The 10,377-nt window shown below is 37.5% G+C and overlaps 1 protein-coding gene and 1 non-coding gene across 2 annotated transcripts in view; both read left to right on the top strand.

Annotated features, from left to right (window-relative positions):
* The window catches only part of LOC106880938 (palmitoyltransferase ZDHHC9), a 129,557-nt gene that overhangs the window by 2,857 nt on the left and 116,323 nt on the right, over nt 1–10,377 (top strand). The window lies entirely within an intron of this gene.
* On the top strand, nt 7,761–7,868 carry LOC128250491 (U6 spliceosomal RNA). The gene has a single exon (XR_008266509.1). It is a non-coding gene; the product is annotated as a U6 spliceosomal RNA (small nuclear RNA).

Here is a 10,377-nt window from a genome sequence, read left to right as displayed (position 1 = left end):
ATATATATATATATATATATATATATATATATATATATATATACGTTTGTTTTTTTATGTTCAGTTGTATTAAAAACGGCGAAAGTAAATAATTCGTACACTCGGGGTTTAGGGTTAGTTTTTGTTACCCCGAAGACGGGTGGTGTACGTATTCTTTTCCTCCTCCCTAAAAACAATTTTTTGGGCGATCTTTCGATACTAGGCCGGAATATCGAGCTTTTCCGTAAAAAGTGTCTTCGGCGATCTTTACCAAAGATCGCCAATTTTTTATTAATCTGATAGGTTACTCAATACTTTTGTAGAGTACAAATTTGTTCTTAAACGATGAATGTTGTGGACAGCGACATCGAAGTTTCGGCCTGTTAAGCCATCGGTGGCTTAGCTGGCGGAAACTTCGAAGGTACTGTCAACAACATTCTGGTGTAAGAATTATATATAGAAACTCGGTATTCGTAACACATATTCACCTACACACACACGCAGTGCTACTACAAGTAGTGTTGCTGTCTGTCATCGAGGCACATGGCCAGGATTAGGAAGTGGCTACAAACGAAGGAAATTAAAACAATAGTTAAACGCGAAATTACTAACAATCGAATAAGCAATATAAAAAACGGCTTTCGTATTAACAGCATCTTACTCATATGACAACAGGAATTCTGTTACGAAACTTAAAGAAAAAATCGTGAACCTAATTGTTTTTGAGGAATGTTTTTGACGTCTAGTAATGTATAAGTGAATAATTGTGTGATATATACATATATATATATACTCTATATATATATTTGTGTGTATATATATATATATGTATACACTACATATGTACACACAATATATGTCTATATATACTCTCTATATATATATACATACACACACGGTACATACGTGTATACAATATATTATACATATATACACACTCACACTACTTTCTCTCCTTGTCTCTCTCTGTATAAATAGTATAATATATTTATATACACAATACTATATATATATATATATATATACACATATATATACATATACACACACTCACACACACACACACACACACACATCATTTTAACATTCACATGGGTCAAATGGAGTGTGTGTGTGTGTGTATATATTTAATCATTTAATGTCTGCTTTCCCTATACATATGTTTAGACACACACACACACACAGAAACACAGTTTTTAAATTAAGGGTATTTTAAATTCCATACAAGGTAAATTCTTGACATATCGAACTTATCTTCGAGGAATGGTAATGAAATCACTTGCTGGAAACTGGGACCAGCAACAAATGAGGAAGGGAGATAATCTGAAGAATCTAGAATTCTCCAAAATTGACATGCCATTAAAGAATAGACAGTGTGATTATCTGGAGACAAGAGGCCTGCTGTGGACGTTTCTGCCTCAATAGACATCATCAGCACAGAAGTTGTCCTACCTTACCTCAAGCAGATGGACCATATATGGTTTGTACTCTTTTGTATATGTCTAAGTAGACATTTACAAAAGAGTACAAACCATATATGGTCCGGGTAATTTGCATAATTGAAAGGAAAATGGGCTAAATTAAATAAGGTGCAATTATATAGCTAGTGTAGCTGTGTTGTTGAGAAGCTTGCTTTGCAATTTCCTGGTTTTGAGTTGAGTCCCATTGCTGTCACCTTGGGCAAGTGTCTTCTACTATAACTCTGTGCTAACCAATTCCTTGTGAGTAAATTTGGTAGATAAAACCTGAAAAAGCCTGCCATGTATGTGTGTGTGTGTGTGTGTGTGTGTGTATACACACACACACACACACACACACACACACATATATGTATATATATATGTGTTTGTCATCCCTGCTACCATTTGATGATAACTGGTGTTGGTTTGTTTGTGTTCTCGCAGACTGATAGAATAAGTTCTGTGTCAAAAAAAAAAAGTACTGGAGCCCATTTTCAAGGTGAAGCCCCAGTATGGCCACAGTGCAATGACTGAAACTAGTAAAAGACAAAAAGAATAACTCAGAGTGGCCAGTGGTATGTATTTGAACAACAGGGTTGAAAAAGAGTATATTTAATATCATAGAAGATAGTTTCTCAATTACCAACATTATCTCCAGTTTCAACCATGTTATTTTTACATCATCCTGGGAGCAGATATACTATCAATAAATAGTCCATTTCGTATGGTATTTTATATATATTTAATACCCCGTGTAGTCTTTTACCTGGCCAGCTCCTATCAAACATTCCAACCCATGCCAGCATGGAACGCGGACGTTAAATGATGATGATATACATACATACATTGTCTACCAAATCCACCCACAAGACATTTGCCCAAGGTGCCACATAGTGGAACTGAACCTGGAACTATATGGTTGGGAAGCAAGCTTCTTGTCACACCAACATACATTTAAACATTATGTATATTGCACATCCACATATATATATCATAAGATATATATATATATATATATATATATATATATATATATAAAGTATATACACACATGCACACACACATGTACAGTACTGTGCAAAAGTCTTTGGCCACTTTCAACTATTGTAAATTTCTGCTAATTGCTAACTTACAAGTGGATGTTTTGCATTGTGTTTTTTACAGATGAAACAGTGGCCCTGTTAGAATCATTTCCATACCTAATCATTATATTTTGTAGTAGGGGTTCTGAATGAAAGGGAAATATGTAATATGACCACCAAAAATGGCTGTACAAAAGTTTTTGGTCACCTTACATAAACCAAAAAAGATAGTGTTTTAAAACAGAAAAATGTCTATAATGAAAATTTATTACATAATGTTCATTTCAAGAAGTTACTGTACATTGTTAATATTTTATGTGGCTTCTCTTAGCTTGAATAATTGCTTCAGTATGCCTAGGAAGAGATGCATATAAATCCTTCACCATCTTCACAGTTATGAGATGCCATTCTCTGTGGTTGAGCTCCCATGTCTCTTCAAGATTGCCTGGATTCTTCTGATGAACTCTTCTCTTTAGTTCTGACCACATTTGTTTGATGATATTTAAGTCAGGGCTCTGAGCTGGTCAATCTTTCAACATGGTAACACCTTCATCAGCCAGACTCTGTTGTGTTGCACATGATCTATGGCATGGAGCTGAAAAATTTCACCTTCATCCAAGTCTGGTATCAAATTGTCCTTCAACAACTGAATGTATTTCGCACTCTTCAAGTTACCGTCAGTTTTAACCAACTTTCTTGAACCATCACTTTTTATGTATCCCCAAAGCATCAGACTCTTACCCCACAAAAATGCAATGAGAAACATCCACTTATAAGTTGGCAATTAGTAGAAATTTACAATAGTTGAAAGTGGCCAAAGACTTTTGCACAGTACTCATCATCATCATCATCATCGTTTAACGTCCGCTTTCCATGCTAGCATGGGTTGGACGATTTGACTGAGGACTGGTGAAACCGGATGGCAACACCAGGCTCCAGTCTGATTTGGCAGAGTTTCTACAGCTGGATGCCCTTCCTAACGCCAACCACTCAGAGAGTATATAGTTAACTATATTTAATATATACATATATGTAATAGTACTTATATATATATATATATATATATATATATGTAGTATTAGATATATACAAGTATTATATATGTACAATTTGTATGTATCTATACATGTGATATATATGTAATAGTTATCCTTTTACATCTGCTTTCCAAAATGACTTTGGTTGCATATTTTGACAGGGTCCACCATTTCAGAGGACAACATCTTGTTTTAGTGTCCCAGTTTTTGTATTATTTCTCTGTCTGGAAGCCCTCTCTAACCATGTGTTTTGCAAAGTGTACCTAAGGCACTACAGTGGTTGCTTTGTAACTTGCAAAACTGAAGAGTTCCTCAATTGAAAGAGTGAGGAAGAAGTAGGGTGGTTGCTTTAATTGAGGTTTTCAGGAGTTGAAGTATCATGGGGGAATTGGAAACGGGTTTTCTGTTGTAGCTATCCTGCATTTTACATGGGTAGAGGGGAAGACTGGAGTGGAACCCAAGGAGAGGTAAATATGGTGGTGACAAGATGCTAGATCAGTGGTTCCCAACTTGTGGTTTGTGGACCCTTGGTGGTCTGTCAGCATGTTAAGCTGACAGACCTTTCAATACCTTGGGGTCCATGGGAAAACTTGTTTAAATAAAAGGGATCCTTGGTAGTGAAAAAGTTGGGAACCACTGTGCTAGAATGTACCCTTCCTCATAGTAATCTCTCCTAGAGATGTATCGGAAGGGAATGTGACTACAGAAGAGTTAGGGATCATGGTGAGTAAGGTAAGAGTGAGGGAGGAGATTGAGATGGATGTAAACATTGGATGGAGGTGGTCAGATACTCTGGCACTCTGTCGGTTATGACAAGGATTCCAGTTGATCCGATCAACGGAACAGCCAGCTTGGGAAATTAATGTGCAAGTGGCTGAGCACTGTGTAGACACATCATCATCATCATCATCATCGTTTAACGTCCGCTTTCCATGCTAGCATGGGTTGGACGATTTGACTGAGGACTGGTGAAACCGGATGGCAACACCAGATCCTTATTGTAGTTCTTGAGGAGATTCAGCATGACCGTCTAAATTACAGGTCCAACTCATTTTTGTCACCTGTGTGGACTGGAGCAGCATGAAATAAAACATCTTGCTCAAGGACACACCTGCTGCTGAGTATTGAACTCATGATCTTATGATTATGAGCCAAATACCCTAACCACTAAGCCACATGCCTTCACTGGTTAGATATAAATAGAGAATGAATGTTAATGAATGGTGAACATGGATGGGAAATGAATGGCGGCGGGGATGATAAGAATGAAGGGTTGATGTTAAGAGTGGACTAGCAATGAGGAGAGGGAATTGTGGTTAACTGTACAGAATATCAGGAACAGGTTCTGCTTTAATTTAAAAAAATTTTTTTTTTACAGTAGCAGAATAATGTTAGTGATGGAGGGATGGTTAATCAGGTGATTAGTAGTGGGTTGGGGGAAGAGTGAGAGATGGAAATGAATACCAACCAGAAGTGGGGAGTGGGTGGTTGATGAAGCGTGAAAGATGGATGTCAATAGGAAATGGCTTGGGGAAGGGACTCAGTCTTGAGCGGTAGTTTGGGGAGGGGAGGTAGATGCAGGAGTTATCAATTTCACAGGGTCTTGATTGTGTGCTCACCCATTAGGCTTTGAGAGCCTTAGACACAATATTTTAGTATGGCTGGGCAGGTCTTCTTCTCAGTTTCTGTGTATTGTTAATCATCTTAGATCTCTGATAGCTCTTCCATGAGTCTCAGCATCTTGAGTCCTGCCTTCACCATGTCATTCCAAGTCTTCCTAGGTCTTCTTCCACAGGATCTATCTACTGTGAGTGATCAGCCCTTCTTTTTACAGCTTTCTTCATGCATGTACATCACATGCTCAAACCACTGCAGTCTTCTCTCTTTGCATATGAAGCAGGTGTTGAAAAGTTCCTGGCTTTGGGTAAAAGAAAATACAAGAGAATCAGTTAATTATGATTTAATTCACACACCTATTGCAGCAGTCCTTCAGTTTTTCTGAGCCCTGTAAAAGAACTCAGAAGGATGGGTCTCCAACTGGGCCTTTCACAACACCCTTAAAGCCAGGAACTTTTCAGCACCCCCTCATATTTCATCTGAATTACTCTTATGCTTAGTTTTTCTCTCAGTACATTTGTGCTCTATTGATCATGCACGCTAATGCTGCACATCCAGTGGTGCATACTTGCCTCATTCCTTTCTAGTCTTCACAGGTCCTCTACAGGGCTTGTGTTTCACTAGCATGTAACACAGAAATTGCTACACAGGCATCATACAGTCTGTCTTTCACTCTAAGAGTGAAACTTTTTGCTGGCAAAGTTGCTACACTGGCCACTGTACTTTCAGAACATCACCACTGCTACTTAATTTGCTTAGTTAACAGGAGCTATCTACTACCCTTAGGGATCCTCCTGGGCATTTGAGGGCATCAGTTTCCTGTATATTTATTGTTCCTGTGTATCTGTCACATACAAAGTCTGCTTTCTCTGTTAACCCCTCTATAATTCCACTGCACCTCTTGTGTCTCCACAATTTACATTGGGTTCATCATATCAAATTTCTACTCACTCTTTCTATATTTTAAGTCCAGTTCCCTAATGGTAACAGGTTCCCATCAGTTTTCGTAGTTACTTAGACTAACATCTACTTAATTAACCACAAGGCCCTTTGATTCTGAATTTTGCTTTCATGCTGGAATATCTTCTCTAATCCTGTTACAGGTTCAGTGATAAGAACAAAGTAATCACCATGATAGGAGTTTCCATAGGTATCCAGTCTTAAACTACTCTGTTGTGGCCTGCAGGACTTTGATAAATACAAGGGGACTAAGTACTGAGCCCTGGTAGACACTTACCTGCACACTAAATTTATTACTGATTTGTTAATTTCTACCTTGCTGACAGCAACCCTGTATGTGGCTTGTATGACTCACAAGCCATTCATCTCCTAGCTTCCTCAATAACCACCAGAACACTGAGTGAAGGACTCAGTTGAAGGCTTCCTGGTGTAGTTACTTACTCTTCTTATCTAGGTACCTTTCCTGCAGTTGTCTCAGTTGGAAGATGGCATTAGCAGTACTTTTCCCTGATACAAAACTGAACTGCATTCCATCTCAGCTAACTCTCTCCCAAATTAATTGAGCTATATCTTTTTCATGACTCTCATCATATCGTCCAGTAATTTGATACCCGTATAATTACCTCTCTTTTATATATATATATATATATATATATATATATATATATATTATTTGCTCATGTAACAGTTGATTATGATGCTGTTACACCAGTCATCATGTATGGCACCTTGTACAACCTACATCTGCTGTTCTTAAAGGCAACTATCAGATATCTTAAGCAGCTCAGCAGTTACTCTTGATGGTCCAGGGGGCTTTCCCAGCCTTCTCCTTAATTACTTTGCTCAGAACAGTTGGTTTCTCTTTGTTGGGTTCATTCTGGGAAGGCCCTTTTTCTCCCATGCATTTTTTACAGTTAATAGCCTTTTAAAGCTGCACTTTCAGTGCCTTTTTCTTTTAGAATCACTAAAAGCAAGTGCACCATTGTCCCTCTACATCTTGTCTCTGATAGACTGTCTTGCAATCTGGAATACTTCATACTGCTCTTCCTCTTGTCATAGAACATTGGCAAACATTCCATGTTCTGCTTCACACCTGTTACCTAGTTTCTCTTCTTGCTACTTGCTATAGTTCTCTGCTGTTTCCTTTCTTTCAGTTTTTCCAAGCCCGTCTCTACTTCTATGGCTCTGTCTCCTTCATTGTTTCACCACAATGCTACTTCTGGTCTGGCTAGTACTTTTGAACCAATCAAATTTGTAGTCCTCAACAGGTTGTTCTTGTAGGAACTTCCACTTGTCCTCTGTGCTCTAAATCTCTATTGCTATCTGCCTGTCAACAAGTACTTCTATATTTCCCTCACACACATGCTGTACATTTTGTACTATATATCATTATTTAACGTCTATATTCCATGCTGGCACGGATTGGATGAACTGGCAGGATCCAGCAAGCCTGAGGCTGTGTTGGTTTCTAATTTCTGTTTTTACAAGGTTTCTATGGCTGGATGCCCTGACTAATGCTACGTTATACATATTTAACGTAAACGAATAAGGTTTTGGAATTTGTTCAGGTACTTTATTAGCACTCTAATATGATCCACATCTGGCTAACCACATTGAATTATAAGGAACATAGCTTCGGCAGTACATATACTAAGATTGAAACGATACAGAAAAGATCAGTTTGGTTACTGCACAAGGATGACATGCAAATTCGTGAAGTGTTCCATATTTTGTTTTTTTTTGTCTCACCCATGCCAGCTTGGACAACAGATGTTAAATGATGATAATGAATTAAATGGTTCTTCACTCAATAGATAAATCCTGAGTTCACTTCATTAGATTTTTTTACAGCATACTGAGTGGAGTGGAATTTATTGAGAACAGTACTATAGTAAATAATTTTTGAAGATGTATATAATTCTCTGTTCTACTTGTATATATATATGTGTATATATATATATATATATATATATATATATATTTGTGTTATATAAATGTGTGTTGATTATATAAATGTGTGTGTGTGTTGATTATATAAATATGTGTGTGTGTTGATTATATAAATATGTGTGTGTATTGATTATATAAATGTATGTATGTTGATTATATAAATGTGTGTGTGTGTTGATTATATAAATGTGTATGTGTGTTGATTATAAATATGTGTGTGTGTCACACTATATGGATTCAACTAATCTGGTGGTACTCATAAAAAAAGTTCCTTAATGTATTCATCATCATCATCATCATCGTTTAACGTCCGCTTTCCATGCTAGCATGGGTTGGACGATTTGACTGAGGACTGGTGAAACCGGATGGCAACACCAGGCTCCAATCTAATTTGGCAGAGTTTCTACAGCTGGATGCACTTCCTAACGCCAACCACTCAGAGTGTAGTGGGTGCTTTTACGTGTCACCCGCACGAAAACGGCCACGCTCGAAATGGTGTCTTTTATGTGCCACCCGCACAAGAGCCAGTCCAGGGGCACTGGCAACGATCTCACTTGGCTTGCCGGGTCTTCTCACGCACAGCACATTTCCAAAGGTCTCGGTCAGTAGTCATCGCCTCGGTGAGGCCCAATGTTCGAAGGTCTTGCCTCACCACCTCAGCCCAGGTCTTCCTGGGCCTACCTCTTCCACGGGTTCCCTCAACTGTTAGGGAGTGGCACTTTTTCACGCAGCTATCCTCATTCATTCTCACCACATGTCCAAACCAGCGCAATCGTCTCTCTTGCACACCACAACTGATGCTTCTTTTCTACAAAACATAGAATACATAGTACGACACAAGAGGAAACCACAAGGAGTGTATAAAGTTATAAACAACAAGATGTATTTCATGTTAAACCATTAATCCCTCTGCATTTTTCCCCCTCTCATCCCTTTCTGTTGAAGAGCGTAGGTTCAAAACATCAAAGACTTGTCCATTCTTCCCAAGCATCAAACTAATACACCTTCTTGTTGTTCTCTAACATGTCTTGTCCCTTTTGTTTTTTGTACATCTGAACCACACACACACACACACACACATATATACACACACATGGCCAATCTGAGTTGCTTCGTTTAACACATTTTCTTATTATTTATGTAAATTACCTTAGCCATAAACGTCTTCTGCTTTTTTCTGTATATTTCGGTGTGTTTCATCTGCTGAAAATAAAGTTGGACAATTGCTCTGCTGATGATGGCCTCTTGGGGCAGAAACTTGCGACTGTAGCTGTCCACTTCTCAATAAACATTCAGACTGTCCTTTCTATAATGGCATGTCAGTTTTAGAGAATTCTTGAGTCTTGAGATTCTCTCCCCTTCACATTTGGAAATGGTACCAGTTACAACCAAGTGATTGTTCTGTTCTCTCTAGATGTGGAGTAAATCTTCAATGAATGAAGAGTTTATCTTGCATATTGTTTAATTTATCCTGATTCATACAAGTTGTTCATATATATATATATGCCTTTGGCCACTATGAATTATTTATATTTCTCTGTCTGTCTGTCTGTCTATCTCTATCTGTCTACCTATCCGTCTGTCTGTTTGTCCAAAACTAACAAACAAACCTATATGTAGTGTGTCTTTCTTTGCATGCATAACCATTAATAGTCGCAAATAATGCTTAGGTGTCGTCAACAAGTAATCCTTGATTAAACAAGAACTTCATTCTTATTTAATCATTGCATCTACTATCTCGAACGTATTTTTCTTTTAATTAATCTACTTGACGTCATTTTGTCTCGTGGTTATGATGATGATGATGGTGGTGGTGGTGGCACTCTCGCCAGTCAGACACCGGAAGTCAATAAAGGGGTGTGTCAGAAATTGATGTATGTAGATTGATCGTTCACTCAACACATTTCTTATTCTGATTATTTAACGAGCCTTGTGCGTACGTGAGCGTATACATGTATTACACACACACACACCTATATATATATATATATATGTGTGTGTGTGTGTGTATATATATATATATATATGCATGTATATATATGCATATATATGTATATATACATGTGTATGTATACGTGTATGTATATATGACTATATACGTGGTGTATGTATATATGTATATATACGTGTATGTATATATACGTGAATGTATACAATGTATATATACGTGTATGTATACACATGTATATATGTGTATGTATACACATGTATATATGTGTATGTATACACATGTATATATGTGTATGTATACACATGTATATATGTGTATGTATACACATGTATATATGTGTA

This window comes from Octopus bimaculoides, chromosome 21 (assembly GCF_001194135.2).
Source record: "Octopus bimaculoides isolate UCB-OBI-ISO-001 chromosome 21, ASM119413v2, whole genome shotgun sequence".
Lineage (NCBI taxonomy): Eukaryota > Metazoa > Mollusca > Cephalopoda > Octopoda > Octopodidae > Octopus > Octopus bimaculoides.
Note: the sequence above shows the minus strand (reverse complement) of the source record. Positions and strands in the feature narration are given on the sequence as shown.